Here is a 20,861-nt window from a genome sequence, read left to right as displayed (position 1 = left end):
ATTAAATATCATTATGCCAAGGACAAAAACTCTTCCTGCAGAATGCTTACAATAACGGCAAAAAACAAACGCTAAGAGAAACTGTTTTCTCACTTAAAATGCTACCCTTTAATGTAACTCTGAGATCTCTTGGGTTTAGCTTTTAAAAAATGAGGCCATTTATTTCAATATAAATCTGGAATTGAAATGTCTGTGTTTAGCACCCAAATTTGAACATTTCAGCCAAAGATCTTGGGTGGTCTAATAACTTCAGAGAAAATATTTTCCAAGAGTCCATTTGTGGGGAAGAAACTCACGCACAGACCTTTTTTTTTTTTTTTAAGGTAATTTGCAGTGGTACATGTGCAAGTGCACACGTATTGATTTTATTAATGAAAATTAAGCATGTACAAATTTGCCTCAGTGGAGACTGCAAGGTAGGGAAAGGGCAGGTTAATCACACTTAGCATTTCTATAGTTTTCATGCTCGGGATTCTCCGCACATAGCCGCTGCGTGCCAGACCCCTGATTGGGATGCAGGGCTCCTCGCTGCCCGTCTTCTGTCTCTAGGCTGTGGCGCACATTGCGAGGAAGATAAAACAGAAATAGAGATCTCTCCGCCAGCTGATTGTAATGCAAACTCGGAGCCATTTGGCACAGACCTGTTGTCAACAATTAGAAAAAGGAGAAGGGTTTTTGGGTTGGGGATGCGGACGTTTCCTAAGAGCAAACCAGATGATAGCGCAAGGCTGTTCCTGGGCACGGAGAGCAGGGAACAAACCTGGAGTGAAATAAATGAGATGCTGCTTAGTCTGTTCTCAGTGTCTGGGATGAGCAGAAAGTGAACTGGCATCCCCGAGGGCAAAATCTAAATTAGATTTTGGGGGGAAAAAGGCCCATTTTCTTAGGACAAGTCTGCGTTGCGCCCCAAGGGTGAAGTGGGTGCCCTGAACTAATGGGGAACGTGCCCCACTGGCTGGGGTAGCACAGCAGCAACCGGACCCCGTGTGCTGTCCCTGACCCACCATTTCCTTGCCTTTTCTGAAGTGGAATTTGTATTTCTAACACAAGTTTCACTATTTTAAGCTGATTTTGATTGACACTGCCCCACCGATGTGCTGGAGTAGAAAGGCAGCAGAGGGCTTACTGCTTGTTGCTACACAAGCTCCAACCCAAGCCAATGATGGGCCCCTGCGTCAGTAGTGAGCGTTTTTAGGACTACCAAATACATAATTCCTCCTGAAGACTTGGACAGCCTTTTCTCAGAACTGACTTGCACGTGAAGCTGCAGTGGGATTTTCAGGTCTCGTACACCACTGGAGTCACCTTCTGCATTAACTGGTGTGCGAGAGGGAGCCTGTGCTGGCGGGGGTGCTTCAAAGGTGGGGTGAGATAGCAGGTCCAGGGTGATGGGAGGCAAAGCCAATGTCCTGGTCCATCCTGACTTGTTAAAATCTATCTACATGTCTGTGGATGAAGTGAAATGAGTCCCAGACTTTGGTCAAGAGATGACCATGCTATCAGCCTACAGGACCCATTAATGAACAACCCACAGAAGATGATGGCCCATGTATGCAGTGTGCATCTTCAAGGGTTTCCATTCAGCAGTGGCAGTGGCCTCTCAGGGCTTCTCCTGTAGGGATGACAGAGCTCCAGGTCTCTACTGGATACGTGCCACGCTCATGGTTTTCCACTTTGTCCTCAAGCCACGTCGCTGAAGGAGCAGCTCTGAGGCATGGACCATGCTGAACTGGCCTGTCTGTGCTGGAACGTGATGGAGATGTCAGTTGTGCTGCTGGCTGTTACGAAGCCCAGATGAGTTCTTACGGAGGCTGACAAAAATAGCCTAGTTCCCATTCATTTCAAATCCCGTGAGGTGCCTATCTTCATTTTTAGGCACCTAAATGCTTCTGCAAATCTCCCTCTTAGCGCTTCGTGAGCTGGGGACTGATCTGGCACATCAAACTTCAGATAAAACAGATGTTTCTAGATCTGAGCAGTTACTAAAATGAGAACCAGAACTTCTCAGCCCTGTGATGAGGTCAAAATTGCTCATGCCAGTGAGAAAGTAATTTCTGGAGACTTGCAGATTTTTATTTTTCCAAAATGTATTTTGAAGGGCTTTTGTTGTAGTTGTTTTTTCATTTATGCTAAGGTGAAAGGCAGGAGAGATTTCTATCAACAGTAACACATAAAGCATATTGGGAATTGTTTGGGTCAAATAATTTTGCCCTTTTGTAAAACGATGCTTTAGGAATATTATCACATATATTGGTTATATTAGCAATCTGTTTATCCAGGTAACTGAGAGGCAAATGTTGCCTGCCGGTTTCTCAGGAAGACAAAGACAGAGTGGAGAGTGTTTATACGATCCTGCATATAAATGACTTATTTATTTTGATAAGATTTTACTGAAATCCAAAAGAGAGATTGGACATATAGCTGTAAAATACTGATCAGCATGAAATAATGCCCACTTTCTGGGCCTCAGGTGCCTCGTAGTTGGTGATACCTATCTAGATGGGTGGCTTCGGTAGATAGATAACCTACGTCAGAGCGGCTCCGTGGCCAAATCCTGATACCCCTCAGCTCTGGGTCGGGGGTAGCGAGGATGCTCGGGGGGAAGGTGGGCTCTCGGGCGCTATAGCCTTGGTCTGGCATCGTTGGGAACAGTGACTTGTGGCTTGATTGTCTCCAGCACTGGAGAGGGATGTGCTTTTGCTCCATGCCCCCCCCCAGGTTTTGGGGGTCTGTACTCTGCAGCATTTAGCAACAGCAGCGCAGGCGGGTGTGCACCTTTCTGCAAGAGGGGGTTTGGACAGATGTGATGAATGACCGTGCTGGTGTAGGAAAGGGACAGAAAGTGCTGCGGTGGGAGAGCCATGGTGGCCGTGCCCAGCCACCCCAGCAGGCTCCCGGGGCAGGCCTGGCTTTGGGGTTCAAGGGCAGCCTCATGGTGCCTGGCCACCTCCTTATTTCTGTGGTTTGGTTAGGTTTTTTTTGTTTGGTTGGTTTTTTTTTGTCTCGGTCAGCCCTGCAGTTGGTTTGCCCTTGAGGTGGAAGATGAGTTCGGTGAAGTGTGCTGGGCTGCAGGGCTGGCTGCGGTTAATCCGGGTCGTTCCCACCCAGGCATCTTCCAGAGGCAGCGCTTCAGCTTTGGAAAATGCCACAGCGATGCTGGGAGAGCGCTTCCCTTTAATTGTTACTGATTGGTTTGGATGTTGCTAGAAGCAATGTATAATGGGTTATTAGGTATGTCTTACTTTATTTAAAAAAAAAAAAAAGACAAAGAGAAAGAAAGAAAAAATAATCTCCCTGAGAATGAAAAATTGCTTAGAATGTGCTGTCAAAACAGCAATGCTACAATGCCAGTTCTGCAATTACAGGGATCGTGCATGCATGAGTGATGGGACTTTTACATATAGGAGAAATGAGAAAAAAGTCTTTTAAAATACACTTTAGTTTTACTTCATAATTATGTGGATCCAGGATGATGCATCACAGAGATATCACTGTGCTGAAGTATGAAATTGTTTGAACATTAATTTTTATCCATAAGCGGTGCCATGAGCAATACTTCAAAATATTCTGAATTGACTAGAATTATATTAGTCATATCTTTATAATAAAGACGGTAATTTATTCAGTGGATTGAGAAGGTTTTGATTTTCATCTCTGAAGAGCTGAAAGGTCAAAACATGAATTAGAGTAGCACATGGCAGTGCTGAAAATCCAGGCTATGTAAGTACTAATAGTGCTAACGTGTTTTAGTAAACTGTTACAAGGTGTTGTAGGAAATGGAGAATTTGTACACCTGGAAAAAGTAATCATGAAATAAATGAGTAGTATGCAGGAGTTAAGTAATAAAATGGTAGTGATAAATGAAGGATATGCATGTTTTAAAAGTAGTCCTGGGAGCCTGAGCAGCAATTTGGCATCACAACTTCTTATCACAGCAGAAGACACCGTCACTTCGGCAGCCTCGTCCGCAGAAGTTGAACGCAGCTTTTGCCTCACTTGTCCGTAAAGGGAAGGTAAAATGTCCCACACGAGGGATTTTTAAGAGTTATTGTTCGCAAAGGACTTCAAATTCATCTTATGAAAGGTACTGAATGGCATAAACAGTATCATTATTCTGCATACCACTGTGTAAAAGCTGCAAATTGCCTTTTGTCTGGAGCGTAACAGGCTGTACTTACCACTCACACCCGCTGACTGCTGCGAGTGAACTTGAAGATCACTGTCCATAATAAAAATAATTAATCCCAGGGAAGAGCTATTCCAGGTAAGCCTGGATTTCTTTCATTGTATGCAATGGCATAAAGATTAGATAGCCTTTAACATTATTTTCTGTTGTTACTCCAAGGAGCAGGCTTGAAAAATCTCAGATGTCTGACACTGAACGTCTGGGCTCTGTAGAGCAGCCAGCGCAGTCGGTCCTGGGCTGCGTAATCGGGACCCGATGCCCCGTGTGCAGAATGGCAATGCCACACGCTTGGTGAATCTCCGGTTTTGGTGGTTCAGTGTGTTTGGGGTTTGGACTCTCACTAAAAGGTACCAATTTGTTTTTATTTTTAGCTTGCGCATGTACTATAAAATGTTAAACCAAAAAATTTCAGACTAACAAGAGATAGGTATGCAGAAGAGAGTCACAACACTGCTTTTTCAGTTATCAACAAGGAATCTGATATTTTGAGAAATAACTATGTAGGCTGGAAGCTTTCGGGGTTGTTTTGGAGAATTCCACTGTTGCTCATGCTGAAGGATGCGAAGCATCTCTCTCCAGATGCAGCCTCTTCCCACTCTCCTCCTCCTGGTCCCTTCTGGAGATGCTCTCCTGCGGATGCCGATTTCAGACCTGCTTCCCAAGAGCGTGGTCTTTTCTGCCCTCTCGCCCACAGACTTGTTAGCTTGTCCCACCACACCAGGTGCACGTTTGGGGATGGAGGACAACCCACCACCTCCTGGCAGGCAGCACGGGACGCTGCTGCTCCTGCCTCTTCCCTGGCCCCAGCAATGCCCAGCACGGAGCACGGCAGAGCTGGGCAGCCCCATCCTTCACCCCAACCTTCCTGCCTGCGTTTTCTCCAGTGACACCTGTGGCAAAAAGCTGTAGGCAGTGATGCAAATCGTCCTGCTAATTGCCTCCGTGAATCTCGAGAGCGGTGCGGTAGGTGTTCATATTGGCTGTCCTCTTCTGGGCTCCACTGACACAAACGTGTGATGACAAGGGCATCTCAAAAGCACGAGTTGCTTACTGACAGTATTGGATTGCTTGGTAACCATTTGCTTAGGGCAATTACCACTAATTATTTAACAGAATTGGAAAAGCAGAAAAATAATCTATAAAGGGTACTAGGGACACATTACTGTGTGATAATGGGATTTTACAAGATAGACAAAATATACCCAGCTCTAAATGTGTCTGTGTAGATGTACAAAAAGAAATATGCTTTTTTGCTGCTTGTGATATTTCATGAAAAAACTAAATACTGAACTGCATCGTATAGAGCATAAAATTAGGTTTTGGCTGATACTTATTTATGGAGTAAACTCTTCTCGATAATTTAGAAAGTACATAAAGTGCATCTAATTTTATTCCCCCGGATACATACACAAGGTTCTGTCTAAACTAAAATTAGCTGTGGGTTTTTTTTGTCTAGACCATCTGTAGATGTAATTTTATCTTGCAGAGTACATGCACACCCAACTGTAGCGTGGAATGACTTGAGTCTCTCGTCCCCTCCTGGGGGGGACACACGTCTCGGAGCTGTGGATGGGATTGTTGCCCCCCTCTCGGTCAGGGTTTCTGCTCTCCACCCCAGCCACCCTCCTGCCAAATGGCCTAACCTGAAGTCAGGCTTACTGGGGGGTTGGGACTTTATTTTATTGTCCCTGCACTTTTCATCTGTAAAATGAGTGTAATGAAAACCATTTAAATCACATGGCTGCTGTGAGGATTATTAAATTAAAAGTGGTTTTGGACTGTCAGTTGAAAGAAAGTCCAAGTATTGACTAGTATTAGTTCTGGGCTTTATTCAATTTCTGTAGTCAATTAAGATGGCAATTTCATTTGGGGCAGCATTTGATCATATGAAGCCACAAGAACAGAAACGGTGAGCTGGCTATGACATAGGTATTGCGTATTTTGTGCCCCCTGTGCCACGCGCGGGCGGCTGCGTGGTGGGGCGAGACGTTTCCCCCCGCTACAGCTCGCTGGGCAGAGCCCCGTCGGGTCCCTGCAGGGCTTGGGCCGGGGTGGGGGGTCTCAGGGGGTTGCTGGAGCCGGGGGGTCGCTGCTGGGCTCTCCTGTTGCCCAGAGCGGGGATGCAATCTCCCTCCGCCCCCCTCCTCTCACCCGCGGATATCGTGAGACCCGCTTTGTGCTTTTTGACAGGTTTTCGCTGCCCGGCCGATGCCGTCGCAGTGCCAGGCAAAGCGGTAGCGCGATCTTTCGCCATTACAGCAAACTGAGGATTAGTGATCACGCACATTGGTTTCTTGGGTGTCATTTTAGCTAGGTAGGAACTAAAAATAAAAAGACTTTACCATAAAAGGATTGATTTTGCTTCTTTTACTTTCAAAGAATGCTGTATTCTAGCTGCTACCAGTTTGCTATTAGCACCAAACCGGTATTTATGCATTTGACTAAACAAACAATTACTTGGATTGGATTTAGACTTGATTAATTCGGATGTTGTCTTTCATGTTTTGTTACTTTAATTTCTTTAGCTGCTGGTATTAAAATAGCAATCCCTGGGCTGTAATATGGCCTTGGAATTACTGTGCGATTTTACTGAAAATCTGACCTGTTGGATGTTTCTACCTGGGACAGGATCCAGAGAAGCAGGAGGGTCTAGAAAGGATCATGTTTAATAATAATGATGATGATGATGATGACGTAATGTCTTCTGCTGAAAGGCAGGCTGATTACTTCCACAAGTTTGTTAACAAGCATTAATTACAGATTTTTTTTTTTTTTTTGTTATTTGTTATAATCAGAATTCTCATTCCAACAATTCACATTTGTTGGAGCCCATTAGGAGAACAAGAAAAATCCCCTGGTTCAGTGCTGTTGATAGCGAATGGAACGCAGCCGGTGGACTGTGATGAGCGATGGAAACCGATCCTTCCGGGGGCTGCTTGATTTTTGCCAGGGCAGCAAGTCCTGTGAGATGAGGTGTCAGTGGGCAGCGCTCCCATTTCCAGCAGTCGTTTTGCATGATGCTGGCCGAGCTTTGTTTACTGAGCACCGCTTTTAACGCAGTAATAGATCATGACTGCTGTGCCATGAGTGCTGGAAAAACCCCTCTAATAATGCTGATAATCTTAGATTTACTTACCTACAAGTCTTCCATTCAAATGGATCCCCATTGAATTCACTCAACATATAAGTTCTTCCATACGGTTTAATCTATGGAAATGCTCACAGATAACAAGACCTTCTTTAGTTGCATTAGTTCAGTTAATCATCTTTGCGTCTTGTGCTGTGGCTGGTAAGCTGGCCTGTGTCCCCGGTGCAAGAGCCCAGCTGCAGTTGGAGGGCAGAGCTGGTGGAGGCACGCGGCTTGGCTAGAGCGGGGCGGTGGCATTGCTGCTGCTGGCTGCAGCCGCTGAAACGTGAAAAGCAAAGGAAAAAGGAGCAACGCAACGAGTTGGCCTAAACAAGTGGTACCTCTTTTGTGGCTGTTAGCTAAGATATTGTTGGTTTGATTGAGAAGTCCTTGATGGAGGGATTTAACAATGTAAATTTGATTTCTTTGTTTAAAAATCCTGCCATTAGAGATTTAATTCAATCAGTTGATGATATCAGATATTTCCTAGGTAGCAGTGTCAGATGCTATTGCTAGTCAGCATATTGTCAGAATGCTGCTACTTGCTTCAGAAAGTTATGCAACTGCATTACCAAAAATAAGAAAACTGAAATGTTAAAATCCTGGGATGGGACTCAGCTCCTTGAGAATGAGACTATGAAATGCTTTTTATAACCTCCTGCTTCACTATTGACTCACATCATTATGCAAATGCCATAAATTGCAATAAAATCAATTAAAGTGCTATCAAGTCTCATAAAAATATGTACCCATTAGTTTGCTGCTGAGACAGTATTTCTGCTCTACTTGCTTACGGCCAAGGAGGAGCGTGCGGCACGGCGGCTGCTCATCACCAGGAGTAGCGTGGTACCATCTTTCCATAGTGCAAGAGCGCCGGTAGCCAACGTCCTGCGTGCATCCTTCGAGCTGGGCATCAGTCAGCTGGCGCAGGGTTTTCTGCATGGGGGTCCAAGGACAGCAGGGCAGTGGTCATTTCCAGCCCTGCTCCAAAATCCAGCCATGCAATCTAGCCTCTTCTAACCATGAAACTGCGTCCCAAAGAAAGGATCCGAAACACCTGCCTGCAGGGCTGCGAGACAAGCTGCTACCAGCTGTAATTGCATAGAAAATGTAGGCTAAGAAGCAAGTCTTTAATATTAGCATTTCGTGGAGAATTGTAGCCTGACGATGCTTAAGGGTTTGTTCTGATCCGTTTTCTGTAGTACCTTTGTCATAGAGAGCCCTGATTAATTTGCTAGGCTGTTAGGTTTTGTTCTTTCTGCCAGCCTGGCTAAAGCAAACTCTACCCACAAAAAAAGGGCTCCGCAGGGTGCTGAGCAGCATCTGCGTTCTGCATCAGTTAGAGGAGATCTGCTCTAGCCTAAAAACATCATTGCCAGCCTGGGAAGGCTAACACCTTTCCCTGCAAGCCGTAAGGTCTACATCGCAACAGCATAAAAATGATGCAGCAAATCACTGCAGCGCTCTGCAGTGCAGAACTGGTGCCATTTTTCTGTGCAAATTAGATTTTCATGGACCTAGCTGGTACCTGAGCTCAGAGAGATCCCTTGGCTAAGGGGAAAAAAAAGGGAAGTCTGGTTTTGTCCTAACACTTTGAAAATATAGAGATCATGGTGTGTTAGGACATCCGACCCAATAAAGGGAAAAAAATTAGATGAAGGGAGGTTTACGTAAAATCTGTGTCTGCCCCTAACCTGAGAACTGAATAATGTTGTTCTCAGGGTGCTACTTTGATGGAATTTTACTGGAACGCAATTTAATGTAAAACTGGGGTATCTGCATTGCTGGATGCAGCCTTGGCTTCTTTGGATTTAACAAGACCTTAATGTGAATGTCCGAGGCCTGACCCATCTGAAGGGTAGTTTAGGAGAAAGTGCAATTGCACTATAAATAATTCACTTCAGTGCCTTGGCTACCATTCACTGTAGCCCTTTTAATACCCCATAAACTCAAATGTACCATGCTATTTCTCTCCGTTTCAAACTGCTCTCCCAGGGACAGCAAATGGAATAGCACCATCAGACCATATGCTATGGAGACCAGAGAGCGGATGAAATTGCAGCGGTACCGACACGTGCTTGATTTTTCTGGTTGTAAAGTTCACGTGATGAAATACGGCTCACTCCTTTGTCTCTATGTAATACGCATTGAGAAAGTTTTAATGTCACGACTCCTGCGTGGGGTGCAATGTCACCGGGACTGAGCAAGGAAAGTTTTCCACGGGTGTTTTGGTGAGCAAAGAGCATGTTGGTGCTTGTCCTTCCCCAGCACCTGCTGAAATGGGGGGGAAAAGGACCCGGTCCTGCACGATGGGCAGCTGTCCTTGGCTGAAGAACTTGGCATGATTATTTCTGAAGTGCTGGTCTCACAGATCTGGCCGAAGTTTGTTGGAATGGTGAGTGCTGAGGGATTCAGATAAAAGATACAGTCCTGTTTAACGTATTGCCAGTGCCCTCACCCATCCCGAATGGTCCTGTTGGGTGACAAAACTCTGGGGATGGTAGTTAAATCCGGCTCAGCAAGTGTCATGGAAAGAGAAGGGAGAGCACAAGCTCCAAGCCAGTGTTTGTGTAAGCCTTCTTTCTTCATCTGTGTTTGGATTTGGTTAAAAATCAAAGTGGGGTTCACCACAGCCCCTCTCTGCAGACCCCCAAAGTGCTCACTGCGACCTGGTTTCTCCTTTCCCTCTCTCCACGTGGGTTAGTGGAAGTATTTTGGGCTTAATCCAGTGTGAGTAAGAGGACTATCTGGCATGTGGGCACCTTGAATTTATTGATAAGGAATCCCAAATGAGTTTTTCCCGAGTTATGAAATGCACGGTATGTCTAAGGCTTTTTGTCCCAGCTGGCAGGAGACCTGGAATCCCCACTCTGCCTTGTACAAACCTCCATTAAGCAGTGCAAAATTGGTCCATTTATAATTCATTTTAGGGTCTAAATCTCAGGATGATGTTGAAATGACTAGAGCTTCCTGGAGGGCAGCCAGGATTTGTCCTACTCTTTTCTTGTTCCTCCAGAAGAAATGTACTTTCAGCACAAAAACTCAATTAGGACAGCAGAAGTAAGCTGGAGCCGGGGGGAAGGAATGCTGCTCCTGGGCCACGACCTTTTTTTTGAGTGCTTTGCAGGGAGAGAGGTTGGGCTTGGGCTCTGGAGCGGAGGGGACGTCCTGAAGGATGAATTTGTTATCAGGTTCCAGCTCCTTTCTAGTCTGGCCTGGGATTCCTACTCCAATTATACAGTGGTCTCCCTTTTCCTATGTTTAATTAGTTCTTGTTTTCCCAATTTATCAAGTTATTAATTATTAATAAAATGAGGTGTGAGAGCATGGCTCCACATGTGTTGTCTGATGGCAAATTCCAAGTTAAGCTGAAGAGCTATTTCCCATCTCAAGGAGCTTCCAAATACACCAGTGATTCAGTTTCTTGGTTTTGGAATAATTTCAGTCTAAAGTTTCCCACAGTTTTCCTCAGCTGCCTTTTTAACCAGCCTGCAGGCTCTGCCCCCCAAATCCTGAAAAATCACATATTACACCCCTGAGTCCGCTCACCCTTCCTTTGCAGCATTTGCATTTAGTGCAATTCCCTCTGGAGTTATTAATTTGCTTTGGCTATTACTGCATAAACCCCTCTTGTCTTCACCACCAGCTCCTCCTGCTTCATCCTGCCAATAATGGCAATCTAATGTTTGTAACGTAATTGCAACTTCTTTGACCTGAGATGTGAAGAACACGAGACTGCAGCACTATTGAATGGAACGAAGAGGATGACTCGGGCACTTAGAAGGGAAAATGCATCTGTTTACAGACAGCCAGGTAATCAGAAAGGGCGGTAATGAAAAGGTTGGGATTTTAATAGTCTCGTGGTGGGGGGGAGTGTGGCAAAGAGTCTGTGCTCGCTCCTGGGCTGTGCTGCAGGTTCAGGCTCGGTTCCGTTGCTGAGCTGGTCCCCGGCAGCCCTCCAGCGTGTCCAAGGCCACCGCAAACATGACCATCACCTCCGAGCGGTTGACTCCATTGGTGCCGACACCGGATTAGTTAGCTAATCTTTGGAGACTGATGCTTTTTAAAGGAACGCTAATTCTAGTGTGGCTGGCATCCCTCTAAGGGACATTGAATTTTGCAAAACACTCTGTCCTGCTTCTGACAACAGTATCACTTTTTATCATTTTGCTTGCTTTGCTGTAGCTTTCCTTTAAGTTTTGGGGTCAAACAGGCCCCAAGTGTCCCCTGACCTGGCGTGCTTTCCTCCACTTCTGTCTCAGAAGGCGTGAATGTCACATCCTTTCGTTGCAAAGCGATAAATCACTGCTGCCTTCCGACCGTGGGGATGGTGGAAGGCACGATTAATATCCTGTTGTTGCTGGCTGGCAGCAGGTTTTTGGCATGTTGAAGGAAAGGAGCTTTGTAATGGCTTAATGCCCCCTTGCTCATAAGCTTAACATTAACCACATGCTTAATAAATTTGCTTTCTCAAAGGGGGGGCCTGGAGCGAGTGACTGAGAGCTGGACTTTTCTAGGCTCTGTGCCTTCACCGACTCGTTCTGTAATGCTGTGGAAAGTCATTTAAATGTCTCCAGTATGTAAGTTTACCCAACTGTAAAATTGAGTATAATAAGGCTTGCTTACTTTACAGCTAAGGTTTAATTCAGTAATGTTTGTTGTGCAGTGTCAGACCTCGTCTAGGAGGTATAATGGGAAAGGTGTTATAAATGGGCAGCACGGAGGACTGTCCATTAGCAAAGACATTGTTATAAGAAAAATCTCGCTGGAATGGAATACAGAAATCAAACAACCGCTGACTGAATCAGATAATTATCTTTCCTGTAAAACGTAACCTTCCAGGTAATGAGATGAAGGTGTTAGGAAGGGAGTCCATGTAACAGAAGGACAAGTGTCGCTAACTGCCTGGAATAAGGTTTGCAGAGTCTGCCTGGGTGGCGAGCCTTGCATGCCAACCACAACAGCCCCGTCCCACCGCCCGTCGCTGAGCGCAGAGCGCCTGCCCGGCCATTTGCTCTCTGCGTTTATTCACGTCAACGTGGCAGGGAGATCTTGCAGGGTAAAGCAGAAACGGGGCGGTGGGTTGGAAAACCCTGCTGCTGTGCACTCATCTAGACCACGAAAAATGCCATTAAGAGCAATACACTTATTTTAGCTTAGCTGCCCTCAGGCAGCTTTGTTATGCTGAACAGCCCCGTTGAGCAGAGCATGTATTTTGTTTTAAGTGCACACATTTATCACCTTCATGGGTGATTTATAATATGAAGCGCATTCAAAGAATATGGGACATGGTTTGTCCTGCCATAAAGCTTTTTGTTTGTGTTTCTTTTTTGACTGCTTGTACACCGAGGCACGAGTCACTGGGGTGTTTGTGGGCAATGGTGTTTCACTGAAGGTTGTTGATTTTTATTAAACTCCTCTGTGTTATGTTAAAGGCTGGAGGACAGCCAAGCTGGGCCCCATCTTGGTCAGCATATGGAAAAAGTCATTGCCTCAAGGTGCTGAGAGTCCAAAAAGTGGTAGCAATGGGGTGATGAGAGATACATCGCTCCAAGTACAGGTGAGAACAGAGAAACACGAGGTGTGGATGATGTGCACTGGGTGAAATTTGGCTGTGCCATTCCCAAACAGAATAGTCTTATACTCTCCTTGCTGGTTCCCAGCACGAACAAGCAAATGCATTGGGAGTGCTTGGGTAGCCTGTGACCAGCTATCCTTGTTTTTCTGCATCACAAAGGTGGAATCGTTAATCTAACTAATGAGGAAGCTGATAAGAGAACCCAATTCTTATTGCACCTGGGGTGGCATGGAGTGAATGCGACACAAGCCACAGTGTCCCCCCATGACTGCTGCCTGCATAAGAAACGGCTTTCTCAAAGTGTTTTAACCAAAGATGTCCCATCTCTAATTTGGCCAACAATTACTTTTTGATATGGAAACCCTGAGGCCAGGTAGAGTCTGTCTTATCCCCGAACACTTCTGTGGCTTTCCTGCCCTAAGAATTTTATTAGTTTCCCTGGTTTCCCAAACAAAAATGCCTTGGTCCAGCTGAATATTTTATATTTGTTTGTGAACCATGTAGTGTTTTAATCACTTTGTGTGAGTTGTAGTAACATCCAGAAACTGTAGCTGTTTAAATCACAAGTATCAGATAAATCGGGTGGTCTGGAGGAGGTGCTCCCAGAGGAAACCATCCTTCTGGTTCTGCTTTTCCAACGAATTCAATGGCTGCTTGCACTTACGGTATATTATAGTCCTTCTTTTGAGTGCTAAATTTCATGCTTCCACTACTTAGCTCTTGTTTTCGTTGTTAAGAAAACGTGGCCCACTTCTCAAAAATGAAGGGCTTCCAAGGGTTTCAATTAAATCTGACTTTTTAAAGAGTCTCCTCTGCTAAGGGTCACGTCCTACGCTTTGCTTCCTCAGCCTTCATCAGTGGAGAGTTTTGCTGAGAAAGAACTGCAACACTAACTGTGATAGTTCTTGTTTTACCCTTAAAAATGTCTCCTCCATATATTAATCTTCCCATTGCATGTTGATATAAGCCAGTGGTTGACCGCCCGGGATGGAGGGGGAGCTGCCCCCAGCACCCGGGTTTGCACAGCGCTGTGATGGGGATGTTGCAGTCTCCTGAAAGCTGCTGGCGGGGGATGTGCTGTGGGGCTGGATTCAGACATGCTGTGGGGCTGGATACGGACGTGCTGTGGGGCTGGATACGGACGTGCTGTGGGGCTGGATTTGGACGTGCTGTGGGGCTGGATTCAGACGTGCTGTGGGGCTGGATTTGGACGTGCTGTGGGGCTGGATTCAGACGTGCTGTGGGGCTAGATTCGGACGTGCTGTGGGGCTGGATTTGGACGTGCTGTGGGGCTGGATACGGACGTGCTGTGGGGCTGGATTTGGATGTGCTGTGGGGCTAGATTCGGACGTGCTGTGGGGCTGGATATGGACGTGCTGTGGGGCTGGATTCGGACAAGCTCAACAGCTCCCGTGTAAATGACCTTCAGTCAAACCTCTCACATGCATGGCCAGGTAGGAAAAAAAGATAGTAAATGGATAGGAAAACAACAGACTAAATAAGCAGACCAAAATAACAAGTTTAAATTCAGCCAGGGCTCAGATTTCAATCTGTGAGCACAATGCATTTCACTGAATAAAGAAAGGGCAAGGTAAAGAACGGGACTCTTTTCATTTCGCTAGCGTAGCATGTTGGACGTGGAAATTAGCAGCCCCTCCGAGCACGAGAGCAGGGCTGGGTGAGCGAAGATGCTCCCTTTGGTAAAACAGAGCAAGACCTCTTGGCTGGACCATGGCTACAGGGACCGGCTCCTGGTGCTCATGAAACCGGCTCTGCACCGCCTGCCCTGTGGGGATGCTGCTGCTGGCACAGTGAACGAGGAGCTCCAGCCGTGCCCGCAGGCAGGGAGCGAGCAGGGATGCCCAGCTGTGCCAGCGATGAGCTGCTCGGCCAAGAGATGGCTTAAAATCAAGGATAATGCAAAGGTTATGGACCGTGGGAATGGAATTTTCCAAAGGGAACAGCCATGAAGCTCTGACCAGCGCTTCCTTACACCACTTCTCCCAACACCTCTACCATGGCAATCTGTTTAGAGGTGCCACTGCTTCCCATGGTTTCTCCCTCCTTACTTATTTTTAACGTTGCTTAATGTCTACCTTAGCGCCCTTGTGACCTTGCACTTTTACTCTTCCTCTTAATACAGTCTCTGAGTTTTGTTTCTCTTTCATGAGGGCAAAAAAAATCCCACATGTGCCTCCCGGTGTGTCGGTGCTGCTCACCCTGTTTCCCAGGAGCGCTGCGGAGCCTTCGGCCGGACTCGGCACCGTGCCGCCAGCCCGGCTGTTTCCTCCTCCCAGCCCTGTGGGGACCAGCAATGCCCATGAACAGGTTGTCAGAGGTGAAACCCAAACTTTTATGCACTCTCTGTAAGTGTTAATGAACCTTGTAAAGCAAATGCTTACCGAAGTATATCGAGTCCCAGCTGTTCTCCCCAGGGAAGATAACCTGGCAGAAATTGCACATTATTTACTGAAAGATTGTTTAGTTCCTGGAGCCGATGCAGATATACAGGAGATGGTTGCAAAGGGAGATGGTTGCAAAGGGATCACTAGCCCTGGAGAACTAAGCTCCATCAAACACGGTGGTGTTTCCTTTAAAAATTATTTCTGGTTCTGGGGGTTTTTTTCTTCTTTTTTCCTTTTAAACCACCATACCTGGTCACTGCTCCTAATTCCCCTGTAGTATTCTTTTTGATTTTCAGAAGGGGAACACAGTTTTATCCAGAGCACCCACCAGAGAGGTGTACTCCTCATGGTCAGATTTGTGAATCTGTTTGTGAGTCTTTATTGGTGCAGAATCAGGTTTCCAGTATCGGTTGCTCTTCTGGAGAAATTCAGGATTTTTCTTCTCTCTCTTGATTTACTAGTGCTGACATAAGCACCATAGCTGACATTTTTGAAGTGATCATAGAGAGCACTTGGAGCTGAGCTGAGCTGAAGGGCAAGGATAGTATCTATTGCAGCAGAAGATGCATTCACCCGCTACCGGGTGCAGATGGCAAGTCCTAGGACAAAGGCAAAACCAGAGATAGAGGAATGGGGTGAAACTAAGGAAAAATCTCTCTCTTTTGAGGTTGATCACTGAAATGCTAAGGCTAAGCAACTTCTCTGAGTTAGTTATTAATAATCTACAAATGACATTAACATTCACATTGCTAGCCTGACTGTTTGCAGCTGTCTTAGTATCTGTTGTGTAAGTTAAGACGGGCATCTTTATTTGGGATTGTGCTTTATGAAAGAGGAAGGGTTGTGCTCTTACAAACCATCCATTAGTTTCACCCTTCAAATGAATAATTTTCATGATTCACTGTAATACCTAAGACAATAGGAAGCAGTTTAGTTCTCAGAGGAAAAAAATGTTACAGCTTTATATAACAATTTTTTGGCATTACAAAAGATCTACTATCATCGGTTACTTATTCATGGTTACGAATTGCCATTGCTGTCATTTTTACATTGGATATTGCTATAAAAAGAGAAGATACAACATTTCTTTCTGCTTTTGTTTTGTTTTAGTAAATTGCAAGTCGTGATTTAAGTTTCCGCATTCAGGTTTATTTCTGTCTCCCAGTGGGATGATATAATCCATAATACCTACTATGGCTTTCATTTTTAAGAGAGGATGGATGAATCAGCTCTCCTGTATGTCCTGTATGAAGTTAAATTAAATACTTATTTTGATCGTTCTTTTTTTTCTTTAGTAGCAAACGGATATTATGTCGTACCAAAGCCAAAGATGAGAAATCCCAAAGGTGAGTTACTTACTGTTCAAATTTCCAGACAATAAATTAATGAATACCTTTTAAATGAGGTGAATTCTAATCTTTCTCCTGCAGATGAAGTGCCCCTGGACTAGTTGTGAGACTGAAGAGGGCACCTAGCTCCTTCGTCTTATGAAATCTTATGTAATAGCTGACTGGGGAGCACTGAATGGGCTTTAACACATTTGGAATGCATGTGATAGCCCATATGTTTAAAATTTGCTCATGTAGCCATATGTTGAAAACTTCCCCAAATGCTACTTTTTCTTATTTTTGGGCTGTTTTGAAGTTCTACGAAAATGACAGTCTAATGGTGCGACCCCCAGCTACTCCAGACTGTGCCAAACATATTGTAGCCAGTTACTCCGTGGTGACCCTGAACACATGGAAAACGTAGGATTGAGCGTTAACAGCAGAGAGAAGCTTGGCAAGTGACTGCAGGGAGGAAAACAGAGAGAAGTGTTTGGGAGATGCTGTGACTATTATCTTCTAAGTGAATCGAGGCTTCCTGCTTCTTTTCCAGTTATCATCACTGTTTCCTTGCATTTTTTTGAGCCACTCTGCTGGGTATTCAGAGGGGCTAAGCTTAGCCTAGTGAGCCTGGTTTTGCCTGCCTGCCTCTATAGTCACTGGAGAGAGGTTCTTCAAGTGGGTGATTCACGCTGGCCGTTCACTGAGTATGGAGGTTGGCTGAAAAGATTGGGTTACTCGGCTAATGCCGGCCTGAATGGCTACCTGCCTTAATCATCTTGTCCTTCAATTTGCTCATATGTTTGGTTGCATCACTGGCCATGCAAGAAAGCAGAGATATTAAGGTGTGAGAGTAGCCTGCAAACACCGTTGTGCTTTCTTTTCACTATTTTAACGATGTGAGGAGTGTGGTAGTGCAATTTGGTACGAAACGGTGAGCCCATGAAAGGGGTTTTTTTGGTCCTTTTATGGTAACAGTTCCATATCAAGCCACAACTCTGTAAAAAAGCCTTACGTAGTTGATAAAGAAAGACGCTGATGCAGTGTATCTCCAACTCCTAGTATCATCAGCTCCTGGCAAGGGGAATTGCTCAATGTCTTAAAATAGTTGCTTGGGCAGCTCCTGTCATGCCCAAAGCTGTTGTCACCTCAAGGTTTTCTTGCTTGCATGTTGGCTCATCCACTTGCCACCCATGCGGTTTATCAGTGGAGAGATGCATTGCTGTTTCTGCAGGCAGCTAACTTCTCATCAATCACTGCTCAGCGCCAGAAGAAATAGAGTGGAGAGGAGGCCTCTTGACTTGCCTTTGGTTTCTGGGTTAGTGAAACAGAGAAAATGTTCCTGTAGCCATAGCAAGACTGTGTGTCAGCTGTACGGATTCAAATGAATTTCGTTTGTTCATTTTTTTTCAAATTTTTATTCCTTGCTAATGATTTTTAACAAATGTTCATTCAAATTTGCTTTCAACTCAAAAAGCAGAAAGTTTGGGGGGGGTTTTGGGCTCTCAAATGATAATGCAGCATGTAGTTACTCCTCTGCTGCAAAATCAGGTCCTTGTTACTTTAAAATAACAAATTTTGAGGAATGTAACTATTAATGAATGAAAATGAAAAGTTGTGTTTAGATTTGAGTCCCTAATGTATGCACATGTTTTGTATTGGCCTATTCTGAAGTTAGAATGGCCCCTTGTAGGAGGATTCATAGTTTTAATTTTCATCATTACCGAACCACTCAACCCTTCTCAGAGCAGGCTAGGGCCTGACTCTGCACCACCAGGAGCCTCCTTAGAGCAGACCTGGGACCAGCTCTGTGGTTTTTTACTTTCCCATGGAGAGGTTAGTGGACATATTTTTCATTCTCTATCATTAATGTGCTTGAACTGCCTAAAAACTTCACATGCTGAGTTCACTTCCCTCAAGCGTTGGAACGGTTCCCTTCCCCATCCCTTTGAAGAAGAGAAACCAAGATCTCTCTCCCCTTATCACTAGTTTTTCCTTTTTTTTTTTTTTCATTTCTCAAAATTGCCTCATGCTATCCTGATTGCACAAATACATTTATCTGATAACACTCTATTGAGTATTAGACTCTGTTTGCAAATACCCCGAAAAAGATTTTACCAAAACCAAAAGCATTTAAGAAGTGGCCAGAAGGGAAAAGTGAAGCAGGTTATAAAGCAGGACCATAGCCCATCCAACAAAAATGGTTCCTTTCTCTTTTCTTGGTAATAATTGTGCAAGAATTTTCATTCAGAAAAAAAATAATCCTGCCAGAGAGATACTACAATTGAAAACCAAACTGTAATCTCTGCACAAAATGCTGCAGATCATCAGCGTACAACCCTCTTCATATGCACACCACTATAATTTTATATTTTGTTCTTTAGGGCTTGTTCATGCCCTTGCATGTATTAAGTCTCTTTCTGTAGAAATGATTAGATTAAAGACCTCTTTTAAGGTTATCACCTTCCTTTTGAACAAGGGAGATTTGCTGTGAAGCTCATGAATTATCAATGGTCAGTTCCAAAGTGGCATTCACTGATGAGCTGCACCAACTGTAAGACAATTAGATAAACAGACAATAGGAGCTCCCTCCCACACCTGCATGTGTTTGTGGTGGGTATCATGAGCGACAGCTAAAGCTGAAGGAATAATGCAAGATGGAAAGCACGTGTTTTCTTCTCCATTTTCTGCTCAAGAGTACATTATATGCTCTCCTCAGCTGGGAAATGCCATTTTCCAGATCTCTTTGTGCAAGTACTAAGCAACTTTCACCGAAACTGAAAGGCAGCAATCCAAAAGTGCACAAAGGAAATAATTTCCTGACCTCAAATATATTAGAATATGGAACATGGCAATATAAAATGCCTAATCCCCCTATCAGTGCTGAGTTCTTAGTCTAAATGCTAAGTGGGAATGCCATGGCGTAGCATTTAGATGGAGGACTCAAACCTGATAGAGGGATTAGCCATCTGATATGACAAAGAGAAATAACCAGTGTTATCAGAGTTAGCAGTAACAAAAACTTTCTGGAGGGAGATTAAAAGCTTGTGCTTCTGAGTTTAAATCGGCATTTCCCCAGGTCTGGGACAAGCGGAAGCGTGTCCCTGCAGGTCTGACCTCGCCGGCTGCCGCAGCGGGATGCGGCACTGCCCCGGGGATCGCCGCAGGGGACGGGCTGCCTTTGGGCTGTGATGCACGGGAGGAGCCCTGGGAGGTGATATCGAACCAGTCTTCTGTTGCTGGAGACTGGGGGAGACTTTTCTAGGGGAGAAGAGTATCTCGTATTTGCCTTTTTATATCTTGCTCTGAAATGCCTGATAGTGGCTGCTCCAGGTTTCCCATAAATCCCTGGCCTGTTTTGGTGCTGCTCTGGTTTTCCCAGCTGTGCTGGTGATGGTCTGAATCCAAAGCCCACAAAAATGACATCTCTGTTGTCCCACTCCCAATCCTTCCCGCAGCCCCAGGGGTCGGGCTGGCACACGGCGCGTGGACCCTGCTCGCCTTTTCTTCGTCAGCAACACGAAGGACTCAGCGTGGGGTGCGATGTGTGGCGGAGGGTCAGCTCAGAGGGACTGCCCGATGCTGGGTGTGAATTCCAGATGTGTTTCCATCTGCACGTGCTTACAAATGCAAGGTAAGATCCCGAGGAAATGAGCGTAATGGGATCATGGACAGAGACAAAGCTCCTTCATTTAGAAATTAAAATTTAATTATTTTGTCTAGCTCTGAAGTATTTAAGGCAGGATAAAAATAAGATAGGACTTCAACATCGAACATATTCCAAATCACGTAACAAGATCTTTATTTCTTGAATATAGTTAAAGACATAGTTCCTAGCAGGCTAATGGCTTTGGTTTAAGTGGGACATCACCTGCAGGTTTAATACAGCGATCAGTAAATTGTTGAGTGTTCTGTGCTCTGTGTGCCCTCTGTGCTCTGGTGAGCAAATTCTCTGTTTGTTTTCACGTCTGTCTGACAAAGGCAGTCTGAAGGTAGTTTTTCAGAAGTGATTTACAGCTACCACAGCATAGTTAGCATACCGACTTGACACGTCAAGGCCTCCAATGTGTTAAATGTTTTGTGGGTTTTCTGCCAGAAACAAAGTTAATGTCAAAATACATTTTTTGATGCTTAGGCACGTTCCAAACACTCACCAGCAGCCCACTGATACATCTGAACAAACAGAGAAAATTCATTTATAGAGCCGTTAGCAGAAATGTTTGGAAAACATGTTTCATCT

This window comes from Balearica regulorum, chromosome 14, assembly GCF_011004875.1.
Source record: "Balearica regulorum gibbericeps isolate bBalReg1 chromosome 14, bBalReg1.pri, whole genome shotgun sequence".
Lineage (NCBI taxonomy): Eukaryota > Metazoa > Chordata > Aves > Gruiformes > Gruidae > Balearica > Balearica regulorum.
Note: the sequence above shows the minus strand (reverse complement) of the source record.